We start from the raw sequence: 23,956 nt of genomic DNA on the forward strand, positions 1-23,956 counted from the left end.
CAGTCCGAGTTTGATTGGACACTGTATATTTAGAGAAGTATTTACCTCTGGTAGAGTTAGTGAAAGCTATTAGCCACACAAACACAAAACATAAACTGAAAGGTGATAACAACACCTCTCAAGCAATCAGACCCATTGGGTGATATGTGCCTGTGAATGTGTAGGGTGACCTCAGGTTTTAGTGGCTGTGAATGTGGGGAGGCTTTGGGAGTTCTGACATTTCTAATTAGAAGTCATCTCCCCATAAGCCATCCCCCATGTAGGCTGAAACATTTTTTCTTTCCTAAACTGGCTATTCAACTTTGACTTTAAATCTCCCCTTTCAGGGTATTTAAAAAGATTAATTTCTTTTTTCCCTGGAATACAAATTCTTTTTTATGGGGAAGAACTCTGGGTACCTAGAGGAAAATCTTTCCTCAGATGTCCCAGTGGATCTGGTCAGAGGGTGAGAAGGTGCCCTTCCCACCCTCGATTTTGAATTTCAAAGGTCTTTTCTCTCTAAGTCCACTATTTCTTCTATTATGTAAATGAATTCCCTAAAGACATACTTCTCATACATTAATAACTATTAGAAGAATATTATTTTATTATTATTTTTTAACATTTTATTGGAGTATAATTACTTTACAATGGTGTTAGTTTCTGCTTTATAACAAAATGAATCAGTTATACATATACATATATCCCCATATCTCTTCCCTCTTGCATCTCCCTCCCTCCCACCTTCCTTATCCCACCCCTCTAGGTGGTCACAAAGCACCGAGCTGATCTCCCTGTGCTATGCAGCTGCTTCCCACTAGCTATCTATTCTACGTTTGGTAGTGTATATATGTCCATACCTCTCTCGTGCTTCGTCCCATCTTACCCTTCCCCCTCCCCATGTCCTCAAGTCCATTCTCTAGTAGGTCTGTGTCTATTCCCATCTTACCCCTAGAGTCTGTCATTCAGAGTGAAGTAAGTCAGAAAGATAAAAACAAATACCGTATCTAGAAGAATATTATTAAAGGATCCATGTGCTAAACGTCAGCAGCATTACTAGGGGTTAAGTTGGGATTTATGGGTTTTGAGAGCTACTGTAGCTGGAATTAACATTTTTTTAAGCTGAGATGTCCTCCTCTCCATTAGCTTTAGATGTGAATGGATCTGCTCATGGATGATATAAAATGAATCAACCAACTGAGCACATCTGTTTAAAGCATATCAAATATTTTTGGCATGTTTTAATCTAAATTTTTAAAATATGAAAAGTACATATATAATAATATACATGTATAATAATATAAATAATACATATTTATCATATTTATAATTATACATATAATTATATACATATATAATAATTGATATAAATCCATTTTAAAGGTTTTCCTTAAGAACAAAATTCATAGTTTGGTTTCTTCACCATAACACTGTTTATATATATTTAAAATAGTGGTCAGTTTATAGAGATTCTGTTTACACATGAATTCTCAGCAGTACAATTTGGATATTGAAGAGTACATAAAAAAGAGATTGTTTGAAACCAAGCTACTTGGAATTTCCACTCTATCAAGATGCTGAGGAGCACAGTACAGGGCAATACACCACCCTTGCAGGACAGCATGTATATCAAGGAAGGTTTCCTAGAAGATGTGATGCTTAGACTGAAACATCAAGGACAAGTATGAGTTTCAGGCAGAGATCTAGTAAAATGAGAAGACACGTGCATCCTGTGTGTGTATATGTGTGTGTCTGTGTGTCTAGGGTGTGGGAGATGACACATTGAGGCTATAAAGTAAATAAGAACCTACTCAGGAAGGGTTTTATGTTCCAAGTTATGACACTTTTATTTTATTCTGAAGTCACTGAAAGGTTTTAATATGTTTCATGATTAGTTCTAGTTTCCATACAGATAGCCTAGCAGGTCATGTAAATATTTGACATTTCTACCTAACCTAACACACGTTAAATAATGTTTGGGGACAATGCTATGGAAAAGGTCAGAGTTGACTGGTGTCACAGTGTTAAAGAAAGCAGAAATGGCTCTGCAGCATAGACAGCACTCTTTCTTTTAGGGATTTCTGGACCTGGGTAGCTGGAGACGTTGACTTGAGTGAGAGCTGTCTGTTAAATACCTCCTTGTATTAGCAAAGCTCCTTGAATGGCCTTGAAAATCACTGAAGTGCCAGAAAGCTTTACACTCCAGAGCTTAAGTTTACTTCAGTGATATGTCACAGGAATTGTTAAGTGAGAAAACGACATGTCTGTTCACCTTAACAAGTGAGAGAGGCCTACAGTCTCTCCTGCATCAGGAAGGTGTGTAAGAGGAGGAATGCGGAAGGCATCCTGGGAAGCAATAGCCGAACCAGAGAAGATTGAACCAACATGCAGGGTAGAGCATAGCAAATTCCTGAAGACAGAAGTAAGGTTCAACTCCACACAATCTAGTTTGTGCCAAACATAACTAAATGTCTTCCATATAATTTTGGTTTGTGTGGTTGTAAGATTTTATGGACTCTTGGAACCAAGAAGAGAGACCAATGAGGAAAGTAACCGTCAACACATGTTCTTAAGGAAATCATACATTTAAATTCAACCGGCATTCAGGAATGGTGCTGACATAATTTTTGAGCAAAGGTGTAAGATACATTTTTTATATAGGGCTTCAATCAACCACTGGAAGTCTCTGTTGTAAGGGTGGAGAACCAAATGTGGGTTAAATGAAAATAACTTAATTCAGAGAAGAAGGTGCCAGTCTTAGCTGAAGCAATAGCAACAATTGTGATTTTTCAAGTTCACAGAGTATAATCTTTATTCCAGACCAACCTCCTTCTTCCTTCTAATTATCCAAAATGATGTGACTTCAAACAAATGTTCTGATCTATGAGAAAAAAATGAAAGCAAAGCATTGTCTATAGGTCATTATTTCTAGCAGTGGAGACATTTTCAGTTAAATTCAGCTGAAAGGAAGTCAAGATTGGGGTTTCTTACCTACTAGGGGGCAAAGTGCTCCTAACTGAGCCAGCTGAATCCTTACTCTGTTTTCTGGCAAACGTATTTGCCTAACACTTACTGAACATTTCAAATTATATGCTAGGTACTCTGCCAAGTTCTGTATATAGATCGTATTATCTAATATTCACAGCATTTCTCCAAGAAAGGCCTCATTTTTAACCCAGTTTTTCAGAAGGGGAGATTGTGCTACAAAGTCATTAAATAACTTGCTTAAAGTCAGACTGTCTTTAAGTGGCAGAAGTAGGATTGGATCCCATGGCTGCCTGACACCAGAGTCAAGCTCTTAAGTACTATTTTAATTACAAGTTTAATCTTTCCTATGTGTTAAGTTTCTTAGTTCACTTATTATGGCCAGAACCTCAAACCTTGTCCTTATTAGCATTTTGTTCTTAAAGAGTGCAGGCATTGAACATTTTTACTCAAGCATGATAACTCAATAGAGGGATATTGCCTCAGAGTGAGTTATTCATCTCCAAATCCAAGATTCCTGGATAGTCATCTGAGTTTCAGAAAAGTATAAGAAAAATTCAAGAACACACATCTCCTTGGGTAGGGGAAAATATATTTTGTGCTTTAGTCTAAACTTTGGATAACATTTAACTCTTTTTCTTTTCCACTTCAAAAAATAGAAAATTTCATCACTCAAGTCTGTGAAATGAAGGATTGTACATCAGAGATCCTAAGAAAGGAGACAGCATACTAAGCAAACCTTCTGAACACTGCAGAAACTTGTTTAGAGACTCTGGTGAATGGGGCCCATTCAACTTGCCACTGGCTCTACTATATTTAATAAAGTAACTTAAAAGAGGCTCTTATTTATTCATAAGAAATACTTCTATTTAATGACTTTATAGTACATTATGCTCTAGAAGAGAATGATCATATTTCATGTATTTCCCCATCTCATTAAATGACAACACCCTATCCAGTTTTTCAGACCAAGAAAAACATCTTTTCTTTCTTTGGCTTACTTGTATCTCCAATCCATTGGTTCTACTTTTGAATTATATCTAGAGTTTAACCACTTCTCATTGTTTCCACCACTACTTGGTTCATGCAACCATCATTTCTCACCTGGGCTGTTCCAAGAGCCTCCCAAGTAGGCTCTCTTCTTACATCTCTGTAGTCTATTTGTCACACAGAGACCAGAATGAACCACTTAAAATGCACTTTCATGCATGTCACTCCTTTGCTCAATGCCCTCCAGTGGTTTTCCATCTGACTCAGGATAGAATGAAAACTTCACAACGTCCTACAAGGCTCTGTATGGTCTGATGCCCTGAAAACTCTGATCTCATCTCCTAACTTTATCTTCCTCATTCATAACATTTCAGCCATTTTGACTTTTGTGGTAACCACTTCTTTGTATTTCTTAAAGTTCTGCCGCCTGAGTGTGCAATATAACAATAGTTAAGTTTGCCTGCTATTTGAATTTCATAGAAAATGGAATCACGCTACACATTTTTTTCTCACATGACTCCTACTGCTCGATACTGTTTTTTGAGATTCATTCTTTTTTTTGCGCATAGCTCTAATTCCATCATTTTCATTGCAACATTTTCTTCTATTGTGTGATTATTTATAGCTTATTTATTTTTTCATTCTACTGTTGATGCACATTTGAGTTATTTCCAGTTATAAAGCATTATGATTAATGTGGCCATGACCATTTTTGTAGGACTTTTCCTACACATGTGTATAGATTTCTGTTGGATATATACGTGGGAGTGGAATTTCTGAGTCATACGGTATGGAAATGTTAAATTTCAGTTAATAATTCCAACTTGTTCTTTAAATGACTGTGACAATTAACACTTTCACCAGCAGGGCACAAGATTGTTCATTAATCCACATCCCTGCCAAAAATCAATATTGTCTGTTAAAAAAACTTTAACTAATTTGGACTTCCCTGGTGGCGCAGTGGTTGAGAATCTGCCTGCCAATGCAGGGGTCACGGGTTCAAGCCCTGGTCTGGGAAGATCCTACATGCTGCGGAGCAACTAGACCTGTGAGCCACAACTACTGAGCCTGCGTGTCTGCAGCCTGTGCTCTGCAACAAGAAAGGCCGCGACAGTGAGAGGCCCGCGCACAGCGATGAAGAGTCGCCCCCGCTTGCCACAACTAGAGAAAGCCCTTGCACAGAAATGAAGACCCAACACAGCAAAAATAAATAAATTAATTAATAAACTCCTACTCCCAACATCTTCTTTAAAAAAACAAACAAAAACTTTAACTAATTTGGTAGACGTGTAGTAACATTTTATTTTGATTTTAATTTCTGATTACTAATTACATTGAACACTGTTTTTAATATTTATTAGCCATTTGAATATTCCCTTTTTTGAAATACCAACTCTAAACATTGCCCATGTTTATATTTGGTTTTCAATTGTTATTTTCTAATTAATTTATAGAAGCTCTTTATATATTCTACATATTATCCCTTTCTCATTATGTGTGTTGAAACATTTTCCCCATTCCATGTCTTACATTTTCATTCTCTTATGGTACTTTTAGATGAAAAGAAGTTTGTAATTTTAATATACTCTGGGTATCAGTCTCTTCCTTTAGCATTTGTTTGCTTTTTATGTCCTAAGGTCTCTTTCTTCACCACAAGGTCATGAATACCTTCTGTGTTATCCTCTAGTAATTACTGATTTACCTTATACATTTAGATCTACAGTCTAACTGAAATTGAGTTTTATTTATTTGGTAAATAGAAGTCAACTTTTTTTTTAACACAGATATTTCAACTGACACAACAGCATTTACTACTCTCCGCTAATCTGCAGTGTTACCTCTGTCATAAATTTTAAATGCTCATTTTCAGATTTTAGTTATTGTAGATCTGTAATACGTCTTGTTATCTGGTCGAGCGAGTCCTCTCACCTTGTAACTCTTCCTTTAGAGGATTTTGGTGATATTTTGTTATAGTCATTTCCATATCAGTTTGAGAATTATTTTGGACATTTTCATGACACACACACTCCTTTTTGGGATTTTGATTATAGTCATTTAAAAGATATAGATCGATTTGGAGAGTCTTGCCATCTTTAAAACATGGTATGAGTCTCAATTTATGAACACGCTTTATTGTCCCTTCACTTAGATCTTTGGCTACTTTCAATAACATTTTATAGTTTTGTGGGGTTTTTTTGCAGTTGTCTTACACAACTTTGATGTCATTATTCATAGAGACTTGATATTTTGATATAATTACAGATGGCATAAGTTTTCAAAAATATTTTTTGCTGGTGTATTGATATGCATTTAATTTTTGCACTTAATTTTTGTATATTGACTCAGTATCTAGCAACCTTGCTAACCACATTGATTGTCATTATTTACCTGTGGTTTCCTTTGTATTTTCTCCATATAGATTTATATAATCTGCAAATAAAAGTTTTGTTTCTCTCCTTTCAATCCTTATAACTTTTATTTATTTTTCTCATTTTACTAATTTGGTCAATACAATGATTACCAGAAGTGGACCTAAAGGCATCCTTGACTAGATTTTTATCAAAGAGGAAGCTCCAATTTTCATAATTAAATATGATGCATGCTGCATGTTATTTTGCAGATATGCTTTATTAGACTAAGGAATTTCTCTTTCATTCCTAGATTTTTCTTTTTACCATGAATTAATTTTGAATTTTATTAAGTTATTTTTCATATTTTAAAATGATCTTATTAATTTTCTTTATTTGTTAATGTGAATTACACTGCATGATTTTCAGATGTTTCACTCACTTGCCTGAAATAAACCAAAATTGTGTTATATACTTTCCTTTTTCTACATCACTGAATTATTTTTGCTAATGTTTTTATTACAGTTTTTAATCCACTTGAATGTTATTTGGTCTGCAATTTTCTTTTATTATAAAGTCCTCTTCAGAATTAGATATCAAAGTTATTTTGTTTGTATAAATGGATTTAGAAATATTCTTTCTTTGATTCTCTGAAGAAGTTTGAGTAAGATTGATGTTATTTCTTGCTCAAATGTTTGTAAGAATTAACCAGTGAAATAAATCATCTGGGATTATATATTTCTTTGGCAAAAATTTTACATAAAAGATTGAATTTCTTTAGTACTTTTAAGATTATTCAAATCGTTTTTCTTTTTTCTTCTTATGTAATTTTTAGTAAATTGTACTTTAAAAAAATATACATTTTCATTTCATCTAAATTTCAAATTTATTTGCATATATTTTTTCATATAATTTTAAAATTACATTTGATTATCTGTACCTTTTCTATTTTTTCCTTGATCAGTCTTGGTAGGAATTTATTAATTTTACTATTTTTTTCAAAGAACAAAGTTTGACTTTGTTTGTTTATTCTCTGTATTACATCTTTGTTTCTATTCCTATTATCTCCTTTTTTTCCTTGAGTTTAACTTTGCTGTTAAGTTTCTAATTTCTTAATGTGAATATTAAGTTCTTGAATTTAGCCTTTCTTTTTTTCTAATATATACACTTATAGAAGTAAAATTTTCTTATAAAATTGTTTTAATTGCATCTCAAAAGATTTGATATTTATGATTCATATTATTTGGTTAAAAATATTTTATAATTTTATTATGATTTTTTCTTTAATCCATAGGTTATTTTGGAATGTATTTCTTAATTTCCAGATGTTTGGAGAGTTTTTTCCCCAGTAATAAAAAATTCTAGTTTATTTCACTATCGTAAAGAGCATTCTCTGTATTGATTTCAATCTTTGAAATTTATGGAGACTATCCTAATGATCACTATGTGGTTAGTTTTTATAAGTATTCTTTGCTACAGAAGGTATTTATTTTGCAGTTATTCTATACATAATAAGGCAAGTTTTCTAGTATTGCATATTTTATACATCTTACGGACATTTTAAAATCTCCTTTGCTAGTATAAAATTAACTATTTAATTCTACTGATATTTGTGTTTCATTTTTTCTGCTAATTACTGAGTTAGATATCTTAGAATGAAGCAAATAGTTTTGGTTCTTCTTATGGTTCTTTCATTTTTTGCTCTCCATAGCTTTATCCTATTTTCTAAGATATATACACATTTAGAATTGTTATTTTTCTCTTGACCTACCCTCCATTTCACATAGTTTTTTCTTGGGCTATGTCTGACCTTTTCTCAACCCAAACTGGCTATTATAAAAGTTTTTAATTCTAGAATTTTCATTTGCTTTCTTTTCTTATAATTTCTAGGTCTCTGTTGAAATTCTCAATCTTATGCATGTTCTGTGAAAATAATAAGCATTTTATTTTAAAGTCAGTATTTGATAACTCCAGTATTGGAACATCCTGCTGTCTTGTTTCTCTTATCTGTTGTTTCTGTTGGCTTTTCTTTGGTATATCTGATTTCCTGTTGTGTTTTGTTACTTTTGATTTTATGCTGAATATCTTATTTATAAAATTGTTGGCAGGGGGCTTCCCTGGTGGCACAGTGGTTGAGAGTCCTCCTGCCGATGCAGGGGACACAGGTTCATGCCCCGGTCCAGGAAGATCCCACATGCCGCGGAGCGGCTGGGCCCGTGAGCCATGGCCACTGGGCCTGCGCGTCTGGAGCCTGTGCTCTGCAATGGGAGAGGCCACAACAGTGAGAGGCCCACACACGACAAAAAAAAAAAAATTGTTGGCAGCGATAATTTGAGATCAAATATTTTTACATTCTTCTGGTGAAGATTTAAATTTACTTCAGTTAGGGTTTGGAAGTAATAGCAATGCAGCATCATCTTAGTCCAAATTCAGAGATTGAATCTATTAGAATCTGAGCTGCAGTCACCTCAAGAGTGGTCTTTTATCAATTCATTCTCACTCTTCGGTGTCACATTCCAGATCCCAACCCAAAGAGGGGGAGGTAGTTACCAGGATAAAGTCTTCTTGCTTGCTAGGTCCCAGACTCTAATTCGTGTCCCCATAGCCCTGTGTGGCTTTTAAAAGCACAGCTCAGTCCTTAGCATCCCCTCTGGAATAGGCTAAAGCCCCAGAAAAAAAGTGATACCTACATAGCACTCAACTCCCTAGGTCTCTGCTCTCCTACTCTGGTAATTCCCTACTATCTTATTGGTTCTTCAATTCCATCAATAGTTCTAAATTATATTTTTTCCAGCTGTTTTTTTTTTTTTCTCTTAGGTAAGATTTTCCTGCATTTCTTGGCCCATTAATTGAACTATATTTTTCTTCACAATACTTATCACCACCCTAATTCAAATTTACCTTTGTTTCTTACCTGTCTTCTCTCACTGAAAATGAGAACAGGGACTGTTTGACTTTATTTAATAATGTATCCCAAAGCTCTAAAACACTTCCTGCTGCATAGCAGATAAGCAATAATATTCAATGAAAAAATTAAACATATGTATATTTCTCAATTATGACAAATATTTTCTATGATGTATTATATGTGTTAAAGTGATTTCACATGAGTAATCACACTTGATCATTGCAACAATCTCGTGAGGTGTTATTATCAATTCATTTGTCAGATGAGAAAACCAATGTACAGAGAGATTTTGGCCAATCCATGATTCCACAAATAAGAAGTTTCAGATACTTTATTTGAACCTACATACTCAAAACCAAACTTTGCACATAAGTTTGTATCTATTGAGTTACAGTTTTATATTTCCTTACATAGGAAAGGAAAGGCATATGTGCTTATTATCTAGCAGTTTGAAATCCTTCATAATTTGGAAACTCTTCCTCATAAGTGGTTTCTTTAAAATCATACCTAGATGTCAGGCTCGATAATTCACAGTCCTTGCTTCCTAGAAATACTGGCAGAATTTTAAGGTAGCATGCAGAAATCAACACTGGGAAAATGTTTGCATCTCCAAATAAATGAAAAATATTTAAGCATTTAAAAAAATTTATAAAACTACATTTTTTTAAAACATAGTTTTCCCACCCCCTCAAATCTGACAACTCTAAAATGTTATTCTCAAAGTCACTTGGATTGAATAATTGGGATTTTAAAATATGATTTTTTTCTCTTATTATGAAGGTTATAATTTTTATCCAGAAAATATAGATACTAATAGAAAAAAAGCTTAAAATCTTCTTCAATCAATAGTCCTTGTTAGCATTTTTGTTTATAGCCTCATATACACACACATACATGTTTTGAAAACTGGGTTAATACTGCAGGATTATTTTATAACCCAACTTAATTCCACAATATATTGTCAATATATTGTTCAATTGTTTTCATTTCATCAAATATTCTTCTGAAACAAGATTTTTAGTGGTAACATATGGAATGCAACATAATATAATTAACTGTTATTAGATGCTACAGTTGCTTGTAAAATTTTGTGGTTTTTTTAACTGAAATGTACAATTCTGTATTTTTTTTCACATGTGCTTATTAGGTTATATTGTATATGAAATTGTTGTGTAAGAGATTATTTAGAAGTTTGAGATATAAAACTTTTATTATATAATTTTAAATTACTCTTAAAATTTGTATTACTATAATTTATAATTGAATTAAAATAATACAGTAACTTTCTTCCCTAAATCTATTCTTACATGGGAATTATCTCTTTAAGAAAGCTTTACCAATTTGATAAATAAAATATTATTCATTTTTCTTTAAAAAAATTGTACATTTTTGATCTATCCTGAGGGTCACTATATTTTCATGATTTTTGTTCTTTGTTGTAAGTGTGTATGAAATGTGTATGCATTCATGTGTATATTCATTCTTCAAGTCTTTTATTCTTCTTTTACATACTTACTTTTCTTGTTGTTTAAGAACTGCTTTTATATTAGGGATATTAGTCTTTATGTAATAGGGATAGTAACCTTTTTCTTTCTCATATAAGTTAAAATATTTCCACACTCTCACACTTGCTTTTTTATTTTGTTTATGGTATTTTTTTTCATGTGCAGAAGTTTAAATAGATTAAGTTTTTGTTCCTTCTTTTTTCTTTATTCTGTGAAAAGATTATCTAATTATATTACTTATAGTTCCATAATATCTTATTTTATATACTGTACTAGATAGTTTAGCTAAATTTTACTTTGGTGTTAAAGAAAGTTTATGTTTTCTGAAGAGTTAACTAATTTTCTCAGAACTAATTAATTAAATAATCATACTTCATTACTATTTTAGAATGCCATCTTTTTTTCCCTGAAATTTTTTTCCACTAGATAGCTTACACTGGTATTATAATGTTTACATTACTATATCTTTATAATATGTTGTAATTTCAAGCAGTGAAAATTCAGTTTCCCAGTGAAAAAGTCAGGACTCAGAGATGACAGTTAGAACATGTGCAAAAGATAAACTTGAGATCAAGTATTAAAGATATTGGAAAAAGTAACTGACATGGCAAAGCCTACGGCATGAAACAAAGAATGTGTGAGACAAACAGAAAGCTATCTGGACCAGACTCCCTCTAGTAGCAAGAGTGATGAGGAAGAACTAGAGATTCCTGCTTATTATTGACTTTGCTTAAATATTTTGAATAAATGGAGTAGAATTCCTAATAGTCAGCATCATTTTAATCATTCTTCACATATCTTTTTGTTGCCTTCATGAGATACTGACATAGAGCACTGCTAGGTATTATGTTTTATACATAAAGACTACTTGGATAAGGTAGAACACACTTGATAATTAGTGACAAAATATAAGAGTACAAAGTGAGCAAAACCATTAGAATAGCTTTCATCCAGACTTTCATGTTAACAAGACTGATTTCTGTCTGATTATTCTATACACTACAAATCATTGATACCAAATCCTGTAGACATGAACAAGGAAAGAAGAAGGAATTTTCTTCTGTCAGTGAGCTATGTTTTGTATAATTGGCATAGCTTTCATTATTGTGCAGAAATCTCCCATTTGCTGCCTCCTTGGCCTCAAGTTGGTCTGACCTGGTCCTAACTGTTGTGCTTACACAGGAGAGAAAGGCAAATCTCCTGCTTTAGCTCAGCCCCTGAGCTTTTAGCAGACTGGTAAACTGGCCATTGAGTGAGTCAAATTTTAGTGCCCTGAATTTGACTTCACATGCTGTTTCTCTGTGCTCTGGCCCTTCAGATTTTCTCCTGATGTTTGTAAATCATTTGTTATCTCTATATCTGACAAAGAAACCAAGAAGATCCTTCATGAGTCAACGATACTCATTTTTTTGAAGGGCAAATTTCTCTGGTCTCCCAGCTCTATCTTGACAAGGACAGCAGCGGACTCTGCTCTATGAATACTAACAGAGTGCCCTGGCAGATCTCAGATGTACAGGACCAGTGACCTCGACAACTGAGAAGCTACAGATGTTACCTCCTTGTGAGGACCAATTGACCCCACAGGAGGTATCAGGGATCTGGTGAGCTGACGAGGGTGGTGTCCTAGGACCTGGGATTGTCCCAATCAAATCTATGCTGATATTGTGGGCTAAGGGAAAATCATGAGAGGATCTGAGTGCATGAGACACAGGGAAAAGGGAGTGTGTAAGATTATAGCTCAATCCTCTCCAAGAAATTCTGGGGCTGGTTGGGATAAAGGGTTAAACTCCCTTAAGAATTGCTTCGGCCTTGACTGCCCACACTCTCAACCTCTCCTGCCACTTCCTCACATTTCTAAGACGTCCCTTGTGCAGAATTCTTATTCAACTTCAAACTGACAAACTGTTTTTAATCTTTTCCTTCCATACAGCCTGGAGATTGGGAAGCAAAAATCAATACCAGTTGGCAGGTGATCAAGCTGCTTCAGACTGGTGTGAGGAGGGAGCAGAGTGTGAGAGCAAGAGGACAGGAGGAGGGAGTGGGAGGGAAGCGGGAGGGGGCCTGAAGGGGTGGGGGAAGGAGTTTGACTAAGTATCATGAATTACTGGCTAGAGGTCCAAAGGGCTGTGATTTCTCTGGCCTTGAGCAGGGGAGCTTGGGAATGCCATTAGAACAATTAGGTCAGGAGTTCACAGCTGTTGAGGTGCCTTTGGAGAGAGGCAAAGAGAATTTTCCTGACAATTCAATGGGGGGAAGAGGGAGGGAGAGAGACAGACAGGGAGGGGGCTCAATCTTTCTATAATATCCTCTAAGTAGAGACTCAACAACATCAGCATCCCGCTGTGAGGCCTACTGTTGCTTTATAAAAGGAAATGGTATAAACATTTTCTTAATTCAATTAAAAATAATGTTTAAAATATTTTCTCAAGGATGGGATGGCAGGAAAGGACGTGATGGGGAAGGGTGCTCACCCTGACATCCCTAAAACCAATGACCTGGGTGATTTAGTCTCTAATTCTGGCTCAGAGGCACTGCGGTCCTGGTTACTTAATTACTGACATTCTGAAAACTCTAATAAGGCAGTGGATCTCACTTAACTGGGTGGGAGTTAGGAAACATGGTGTGGAAATGGAAACACTTTCTAAGTGTGGAAAACCTTTTAAGAGTGAGATCAAAGTTTGAGCGATGTTTGCTGTGGCCACAACACTGAGAGGGCTCCTATGTGCTCTTATGACATATCTCAGACAAAATCCTGAGATTTTAACTAAAGGTTCTTCCCTAACGTTTGCTTTCTCCCCATTTAGGCAGAGGTATGGCCATTCTATTATCCTTCTCAGGTAGGGACAATATGGAGAGAACAAAGAGTCAAAATGTGAGCCTCTGGGCTTCTCCAAATAGTGTAGTGTCAATGTTGTGGTAGACGTGATTCCTCAATGAAAAGGGTTTTTCAATATTAAGAGTCAGTGTTTGGCATAATAGTAAGTATAGACTTCTGATTAGTCTCCTGCCCCAACTCCTTCAAGGAAAGGGGCTATACACTCTTCCTAGAGCAGGCCAAAGAGTTTTTGTCTCACATGGAGGAGGAAGAGTAGAGCAAAAAGGCAGTTGATGATCATGTGGGTTTTTCATAGTGTCCTCTATTAGCATAGAATACTTGGGCTTGGGTAGGTAGAAAATATAAACCCAGGTCCGTGTGAGGGGAATCTCAGAGAGAAGAAAACTGTACTTCCCTTTCCTGAGAGTAGTCTGGGGAGGCTGTGTATCTGATGTAGAAATCTGAGGCCAGTATATTGCTAGAGCAGAAGAGCAACAAAGGCTGAGAAGCACCTAAGAGATGGACATGAAGATAGATTTACAAGGTGATGGGATTCAAAACACACTACCCCCAAATATGGCACCTTGGCATACTGAATATTTCAAGCTGAAGGATTTGAGAAATAGCATGTGCAGGAAGAATTTTCTGACCTTCCTATGAGTTATAAAACAATCATGTGAGAGGTGCCTGCCCTATATTCAGAGGAAAGGAGCATCCTTATCTCTAAAGAAGGAACAGAGAGGGGAATCTGAAAGTACACGACTTGCCAAGTTTACCGCACTTAGCTCACTTTCGTCCCATCACATTTTCCCGTGACTTTCCACACCTCATCAAACTTAGCAAAAAAAACCCTTAGGTTTAAACTGTTTTTCAAGTCTTCATTTCTTTATGAAGCTTCCTATGTCTTGTAAAACTAATATTAAGTATGTTTGCATGATTTTCTCCTGTTAATCTTCTATCTCTTTAGTCTTTGTCAGTCTAATTTTCTAACCCAGCTAAGGACCCTAAGAGGGTCAAGGGAAAATTTTATTCCCCTACAAAGTTATCCACTACAGTATAGTGTGAGGAAAACAGTATAGATAGAGTTATTTTCTTTTCCAGCTTTATTATGATGTAATTGACATATAACATTGGGTAAGTTTAGAGTATATGACTCAATGATTTGATATATGTATGTATTTTGAAATGATTACCACAATAAGGTTAGTTAACACATCTATCACCTCCTATAGTTACACTTTTTTTGTGTGTTGGTGATAACTTTTAAAATCTGCTCTCTTAGCATCTTTCAAACAATACAGTATCGTCAAGTGTAGTGAGCATGTTCTATGCTCCATCCTCAGAACTTATTCATAGATAGAGTTCTTGAACCCACAGGAAGAGCTTGAGAAATCTGAGAGCAGGCCTGCCTGTAGATCTCAAAGGGCCCTTGACATTCAGGAAAAGAGAATTAACGCTGGGTGGTCCTGGGGACCTGAGCACACATGAGGGAGTGATGACATGAATTATATCGTATTGAAAGCCATGGAAGAGAGATAATGATGACTAGGAATCAGCTGTCCTCTCCTGACCTCCATGCCCATTTCCAGAATATATTTAAATTCCTCCCCAACTTCTAAGACATAGGTCAAACCTGGGAAGAGAGGAAGAAGAAGAAGAATGTACGGACTGAGTGTTTGTGCCCTCCCTCTCATTTGTATGTTGAAACTCTAACTCCCAATATGATAGTATTAGGAGGTGGGGCCTTTGCGAGTAAGTAGGTTTAGATGAAGTCATGAGAATGGAGCACTCGTGATGGGAATGGCACACACTTATAAGAAGAGGAAGAGACACCAGAGTTTCCTTTCTCTACCATGTGAGGACACAACAAAAAGGCAGCTGTTTACAAACCAGGAAGAGGGTTCTCCTGGACTAAAATTTTAGGGCTTTAATGGAGAGTTGTTATTCAATAGGTATAAAGTTTCAGTTACACAATAAAAATATGTTCTAGAGATATACTGTATGACAGTGTACCTATAGTCAACAATATTGGATTATGTACTTAAGAGGATAACTCTCATATTTAGTGTTCTTACCATAATAATAAAAAAAGCAAGTCTGGCTGCACAATGTTGAAATATTGTACTAACTGCTCCTGACTTGTGACTAAAACATCAAGGATGAAAATATATCTAAAAATAAGCTTATTTTTCATTTTCTCTCCTCCTAATCCTTCTCTTCCTGGATGTCCTTTCTGCCTGAATGACATCACATGTTACCTGAGTGTCATCCTTTGATCTCCTCACTTATATCTCCCAGTAGATAGGTCATCAAATTCTGCTTATTTTACTTTTATAATGTCTCTTGAATCCTCCACTATCCACTGCTATTGTCTTATTTCATACACTCTCACCTCACTCTGGAACCCAATTGTTCCTGCTGTTCCATTGACATGGGAGTTGGCTCATCGTTTGCCACTCACCCCAATACCACTGTCCCCATTCCCTGAGCCTCTCTCTGGTGGACAACTCCACACAGTGCTGTCAGGGCTCTTCTCCAGTAGTCCTTTTCAGTAGGACCCCTATAGAGATGATTTAGGCCAGCTCTCTACTCAAGGGTCTGCATCTTGTACTCACAAAGCACACACTCTCAGCTAACAATTGGTGGAAGCACACTTGGCTTCTAGTGCATCTAATCCTCTTCTCTCTGTCTCTAAGCAAGTACCCCTTTTCCCTTTAGTCTTTCTTAAGTGACAGTTAGATACCTCAAATTTCAGGGGAATATGCCAAGCCCTCCAAGGGGTTCCCAGGAAGTCCTTCTTAACATGGGAAGAAAGTATTCCCACTTATTCCCTGAGGCTACTAAGGGCCAGGCAGCAAGAATTGTACAGCAAAGTGAAACTTCCTCCAAAGAATCATCTCTCCAGTACTCTTTAGCTTCAGGTTACTTATTACAAAGTGTAGTGTGAGCAATAAAGAGAGTGTTGTAATGAAAATTAAATCCCTAAGGTGGAAAACGTTCTGCCAGTTATTGTTTGTTGCTTATAAAGAAATATATTGAATACTGCCTAACATTGTATTTCTTGGTGTCTGGTGACCAAACAACATCACTGAAATCTATTTTTCAACCAACGTATGTGATCATATTTGTGTTCCAAAATTAGATCAACCAATCAACAAATTTTCATTCATTCATTCATTCATTTACTCATTCATTTAAAAAATGTTTATTGACCTCTTTCCATGCACCAGGCATGAGGGTACAAAAAGGAGCAGGATATTGTCTGTGTTATTGAGAAGTTCACAGTGGTATGTGCTGTTTTATGGGAGTTCAGAGAAAGAAGCACTCAATTCGTTTTGAAGCAATTGGAAAGAATTTCATGGAGGAGTGAAGATTTGAAATCCTTTTGTCTTTATCTGCAAAACAAAACAAACTTCTTTTGATTTTAATTATTGCCAACTCTTCCTTCAAAGCTAATAATACTGAAAGCATAGTCTTAACTTGCTTACCACCAGTTTATTCTTTAACTCACTGTGATTAGGTTTGTGTTCCATCTCTTCAATGGTACTAGTAAAGGTCAGCAATGTCCTCCTAATCACCAAGTCCAATGTGCTTTAATCATCATCTCCTTACTTGACCTTCCTCTGATACTTGACACTATTGATCACTCCCTTCTTGAAAGTCTTTCTTTCTTTAACTTCCATGACAGTTTTTTTCTCTCTCTCAGTTTCTCCTCATATTCCCCAGTATTTCTTAGTTTCCTGAGCTGCATCCCCTTATTCTACCTATCCCATAAATATTGGTGATACTCAGCATTCTGTCTTTGGTCAGCTTTTCCTCTCACTTTATGCTCAACATTTTCATTGCCTCAACTAACATCTGTATAATAATCTCTCTTATATCTAGACTTCTAGCCCATATATGTCTTATTTCTAGATCAGTACAACTAACTGCCTCCTGGAAATCATCACTGGATTTCCTACAAGTATTTAAAATAAATAGAACTCAACTCTATCTTCATCCCTAAACATGCTCTTCTTCTTAAGATCCCTTTTCACTGGATCATACCAGTCATTCAAAACAAAACCCTGTGAGTCACCCTGGAAACTTTCCCCTCTTTCACTCTATAAATCCAGTCACCAAGTCTAACAAATTTTACTCATCATTTTTTAATCAAATTATTTTTTCCATCCTCACTGCAACTCCCTCAGTTCAGGCCCTCATTATTTCCTGACTGAAACACAGCTGGATTCCTTACCTCCAGTCCCACATTACTCTTGTTTAGAGTAATTGTTCTAAAAACACAAACCTTATCATACTAATTTATTGCTAAAAACCCCTCAAATACTAGTTATTTTCAAGACAATGTTCCACCTTTTCAATATATTATGCAAGGATTTCCCTGAAATGGCCACTGCTTTCTTCTTTAATTTTATATCTTGGTACACTTCACTCTTGCACAGTTTTTTAAATTATTTCAATTTGCATTAACTTGTCATGCTGCTTCATGAATAAGCATTTTTGCTCCTGCTGTCCTCTTTGCTGAGAATTACTTTTCTCTAACACTGTTTCATCTCTTTAGCCTGGTGAGAAACTATACCATTTTTTGGACTCTGATTCCAATGACATCTCATTTTAGAATAATAACTGACTCTCTACCACCCAGAAATGATCACAGGATCCTTTCTGTCTTCCTGCTCTACTTCCCTCTACACAGACTTCTCTTACATCATAAAACGTTTTACATTACTCATGTACGACAAACTATCAGTATGGTAGGTAGAATAATGGCTCCCCATAGATGTCCACATACCAAGTCCTAGAACCTGTGAGTGTGTTACAATATATGCCATTGGGGAATTAAGGCTGCAGATGGAATTAAGGTTGATATTCAGCTGATCTTAAAGTAAGGAAATTATCCTGGATTATCTAAGTGGGCCCAAGGCAATCACAAGGGCCTTTAAAAGTAGAGAAAGAAGGCAGAAAAGATGGAGTCAGATAAAATGTGATGGTGGAAACAAGGTTGGAGTCATGTGATATATGGTCTGAATGCACCATTGCTGGCTTTGAGGATGGAAGGGGGCCATGAGCCGAGGAGCACAGGCAGCCCCTAGCATCTGGAAAAGGCAAGAGAACAGATTCTCCCCTAGAACCTCCAGAAGGAATGGAGGTTTTGAGCCTGGGGAGAACCATATCAGACTTCTGATCCAGAACTCTAAGAAAATAACTTTGTGCTGTTTTAAAGCCACTGAGTTTGTGCTAATTTGTTAGAGTAGCAACAGCAAACTAATACAAGCAGCATGATGCAAGCTCCTTAAAGACAGTTCTTGTGTCTGGTGTCTGGCACACAATTAACACTTAATATTTCTGTACTGAGCAACTAAGCCTAAATCATGGTTACTAAGGGAATTCCAGGAGTTTGCTTTCCATCTGTGCATGTGCAAAGCTTTGATGCATAAAACTCCAATTATGTTACAACTAGTTATAACATAATGGAGTTGTAGGGTATGCTCAGAGCTTTAGACTTTGCCCTGTAGGAAAGGGGAAAAAAATGGAATGTTTAAAATTAAGGCAGACAGCTTTGTGTGGAGACTTTGCATAAGACACAGTCCATCCCTCAAGTGTATAGGTCTTAACTCTATTTCACAAGATAAGAAATGTGCAGATGGAAAGAAAATGAACATAATAGAGCACATAAAAAGAGCTTGAATGGTAAAGGGATAATTTTATTCTGAGGCGGTCACAGCAGATACAGAGGCACATGCGATAGGAAGAGGGCTGTCACACTGTGTGTTTACAGCTTCATTTTGGCAAGGCATGTAAAGGCAGGGGAAAGGCTTATGCTGGAGACTTACTAGAGGCCTGGACATATGAATGAACTAATAAATGGTCCAATGAATGGATGGGCATGGAAAAAGAAAGCCAGGTTTACATCCTAAGTATGCACCTTTAGGGGAAAAAAAAAAGAAAAAAAAAAGGCTTGAAGCATACTGAATAAAGCCATTTCAGACACCTGTGCTTGCTTTCAATTGTGTTTAAATTTGTATCAGGTGTGAACTTGGGGAGAGTAATAAAGAAATGCATATATTAATTTTCACTTTGCCCCCTACCGCTTTGCCAAAATAGTTCTCTCAAAGGACAATGCTGTTTTCTTAATTTTTCCTTCAAATGGCCTTCCTTCAACCCTCAGACTATTTAACTTCTGTGTAGCATTTGATACCAGACACTCACACTTCCTCAGCTCTAGCCACCCCGCCAGTCTTTATCCATCTTCCTTAACATTTTCTTACCCCCCACTCCTTTCAGCTTAAAAATGTTATATACTTTTGGTGACCTTTAGGTACCTGGCAATGTTGGGCTCTTCATTGTACCTAATGAAGAGATCTACATCATTATTTTTACCCCCAAAGAGAAGTGAAGGAAATATGGGTTCCAGAGGGAGTGAAGTAGGTAGAGAAGTAGGGTCTGCCTGTCTCCTTCCTTCAACCAGAGGGTGAAGACTTCCACAGGCTTACCAAGTACAAGAAGAGATGCCACCTCCTGCAGGGTCAGAGGAGGGAAGCAGGTGTCTGTGCTGCATTGGGGGAAGCAAAGGAGTGGAGCTCCTGCACTGTGGCCCACTTGTGGGAGCAAAGGATTTATAAGTGTTTTTCAGAAAACAGATGTATGTCATGGGTGGAGTAAGGTGGAGCCATTTAATTCTGGCTCAAGAAAACTGCCTGGAGGGTTAATGGAACCTGGAGAGAGTCCTTGTGTAGGGAAGCATCAGGTAGCTGGAGCAATACAGGACTTTGCCTGTATTCACAGAGTTCACTTGGAGGGGCCAATCAGAGCAGGCTCTGAGAGAACCTCATAGTGGCTGCAGGAGAAATAGACTGCTTCACACATCCACCAGGATCCAGAAAACCCAGAGCTATATGACCATAATAACACAAATAAAAAATGTCTGTATTGGCTTCTACTCCTCTGTGCTCATGCCCCATCCCCTAGAGATTAATAACAAGACCTGACTAGTTGGAGAGGGGGGTTTTGGGAGAGAGAGAGAAAAAAAACAGGCCACATTCCCTTCCTTGAAGGAAGTCCTTGAAGAAGCCTTATACAAGGTCCTAGTTGAAGCCAGGAAAATTGAAGTGTGGGCTGTGTTATATATTGGACTGGGCATTCTGATTTCTGAATCAAGCCTGTATTTGGCAATTTAAAGTGACCACAGAACTTATTAGCAATGTTCAGTTTAAGCGACTATCAACAATATCATAAAAGACTAGGAAATTCATGGAGCAATCAAGGCTTTTACCCAAGGGCAAGAGAAAAGCTCATCCTTTGAATAAACACACACACACACAAAGGTGGGAGAAAGTAATATAGTTACATATGGGACCATCCCACAAATTTTGTCTAATTTTTGCTTTTGTTGCAAAAATCATTATTATTCTTTAATGATTTTGTAAGTGTTGTTTCTTTCCAAGTGACATGAAGGAGCCTGGCTCCTAAGCGTGCAGTCTTTGCTTTGTTTGGGTTATACTTATAAATACCTAATGGAAACATCACAGCTCGTGTGCAAATAATGAGACCACCCCCCCATTCCCCCTCCCTCTCCTAACTTCCTACCATGAGAGCACAGTGGGAGCTCACTGCAATCTGCAATACCTTGTGCATCACACATGGGTTGGGCTGCTGTGACATTACTGTCTACTTTTCCAGAGCCTGAGACCAGACCACATGCTGAATTCCAGAGCAAATCCATCTTTTATTATTATGATAATTTTTTTAAAAACTTGATTATTTTAAAAAATTCTTTCAGAGTTATTATCTTGTTTAGTTGATTCTGGTGCTTATATACTCAGAAAAATAATCCTCTACTGAACAAATTTCTCCTTTTATTCAAGAAACATAGATACTGTTATCTCTGTTAGACTCTATGTCGAATACTTGTTTAATGGTGAAAAAAATAGACTCATTTCCTATTTTCACCAGGGTTACAGTTAATAAGAGAGGCTTACATTAAACAAGTAAGCAGAAGGACTTACTCTTAGCAGAAGTGCTAAGAAAAAAAGAGCAGAGTCCTTAGAAATAATAACAAGAGGGAACAAATTTTGATCAATATAAAAACCTTATTATAGCTAAAATCACTCCAAGGCTCTGCAGGTGGGATTGTAATTGGTACAATCACTTTGGAAAGCCATTTGGCCCATATGTATCAAGGACTTAAAAAAAATTCTCAGCTGCTTTAACCTAATGATTCACTTGTAGAAATTTACCCTACGAAAATGATTTGAGATGGAACTGAAGAGCTGTGACTCAGCATGTTCACTGCAGCATTATTTAAAGTAATGAACAACTGAAAATGACCTAACTTTCTAATAGAAAGGGAATGTTTCCATATATTAGGGTAAATTCAAACCATGGAAAATCATGAAGTCTTTACAAAGCATACTCATGATCTGTTGATTAATGGACATGTGATCTTGTCCAAATGTCCATTGAGACATTTGATCCATACCAAAATGTCCTTGAAATTTGGTCCTGTCAAAAAGTCCACGAGCATATTTGGTCCATGCCAAATGATCTTTGATATTTGGTCCTGTTAAAACCTCCACACTTAGAAAACATCCCTGGGTTCAAATAGCCTATAACATTTATTTATACTTTTGGTTTACAGAATTAATACATAAAAACAGTCATGTTTTATTGGTCCAATAATTGTGTTATGTCTATATTGCCAGTAACAACCCTTCTTGCCTCAGTAGCCTAGCTGGTAATGGCACATGGGGTAGGTAGATGTGTCAGGGTTCAAATCTTGTAGAAGAGGAGGATTTATATCAACTATGCTTACCAAGAAAGAGTCCTACAGTTAGAGAAATGCACAGAGGATACATCCAGGATGGGACCTTGTGATGTATGGTGTGTTAATATTTTACTGGGCATTTGGTTGGATGTGGCTGGGTTGTTCAGTAAGGGTAGAATTTGAAAAGAGGAGCTTGGTCAAACCTCCGTGTAAAACAGATGGAAAATACTTTGAGGTAACACTTTATAAAGTGACTCCCTTGTTTGGGAGAAATGAGAAGGGGTGTGGATCTCCTACCATCGTGGTCAGCTGTCATAGCTGCCACAAGTGGGATACTGGGCATCTAATTAACCCCCCTACAACTATCCCATTGCCCAGGGTTGATAGGCAATGTTTCCCTTGAATTGATGTCCTGTAGAGGTATGATTGCAATATTGCAAGAAGTGCCTGCTGCTATTTGGAGAGGTTTGAGCTGGTGTGACTCCCGCACTTACCTGTCAATTAATGTGGACCACCAAGCCCTCAGCTGGTGCCTACGTACTGGCTGATTGAACAGGGTGTAGAATCCATAAGATATTAGTAAGTGTTCCCCCACTAGTAAACCAGTGACCACTGGTCAGATGCCTGCAAAAGAAAAGAAATAACCCTTCTTCTCTTGCTTAGAAATATGACACCTTTATTTGAAAATTCTCAGCAGAATATGGCAGAAATAGCATACTCACAAAAAGAAAAGCCAAAGTTACATTATAATGGTTTTTGTTACAATTTCCATTACTTAACAGAGATAGTACTAAAGATACTGAAGTTGTGAAAAAAGGAGACTCTTCAATGTCCCATGTACTACTGGTCAGGATTTGGATAACATTACAATCATTCAAGATGAGGCAGGAAAACATCACGATAACAGTAATGTTGAAGGGAAGTAAGGAACACCCTGAAAAGATTAAAACAACACACAGAAGAAGAACCAAATGCAACACCATCACAGGTACTATGAAGACCTATCCATGATATTCATGATGAACAGGTCCTGTTAATACTACCAGAAAGAAACTCATCAAAGAAGCAAGTAAATAGAATTCAAAACAAACGTCAATCCCCAAACCCAATTTCATCGCATGGAGTTGAAATTCCAGAGGAGTATGAAGTGACCAGATGTGGAGACCCGTTTGTTATGTATGATTCCAATGCTCAAGATGAGGAAATAATTCTTTTTCACACAAGTTATGACTGTATTTGACAATGAAGTGCCAGTGCAACATGACTAAGCCATGGTACCTTCAAGATGGCACCAACAGAGTTTACTCAGTTATTTACTGTGCACAGTGTACTATTGGGTTATACTATGCCATTGATTTATGCACTAACAATAAAAAGGCAAGAAGACACTTACAGATATACATATGAGAAAGTGCTTTTCTTTGCACGGGAAGAAATTTCAACATTAACCCTTCATTGCATAATGAATTTTGAGATTGCAAATATCAATGTGATACAACAACTCCTGTCAAATGCAGAAGTAACTGTGTAACCACCGTGGTGAAAAAGTCTTCTTTGTGTCTAATACCCGAGTATATGACAACAGAATATAATACCCATAATTGTGCATACCTGTTGTCTGTATTTCAACTTGTACCTTTGGAAGATGTAAGTGAAACTTTT

The sequence above is a fragment of the Globicephala melas genome, chromosome 1, assembly GCF_963455315.2.
Source record: "Globicephala melas chromosome 1, mGloMel1.2, whole genome shotgun sequence".
Taxonomy (NCBI): Eukaryota; Metazoa; Chordata; class Mammalia; order Artiodactyla; family Delphinidae; genus Globicephala; species Globicephala melas.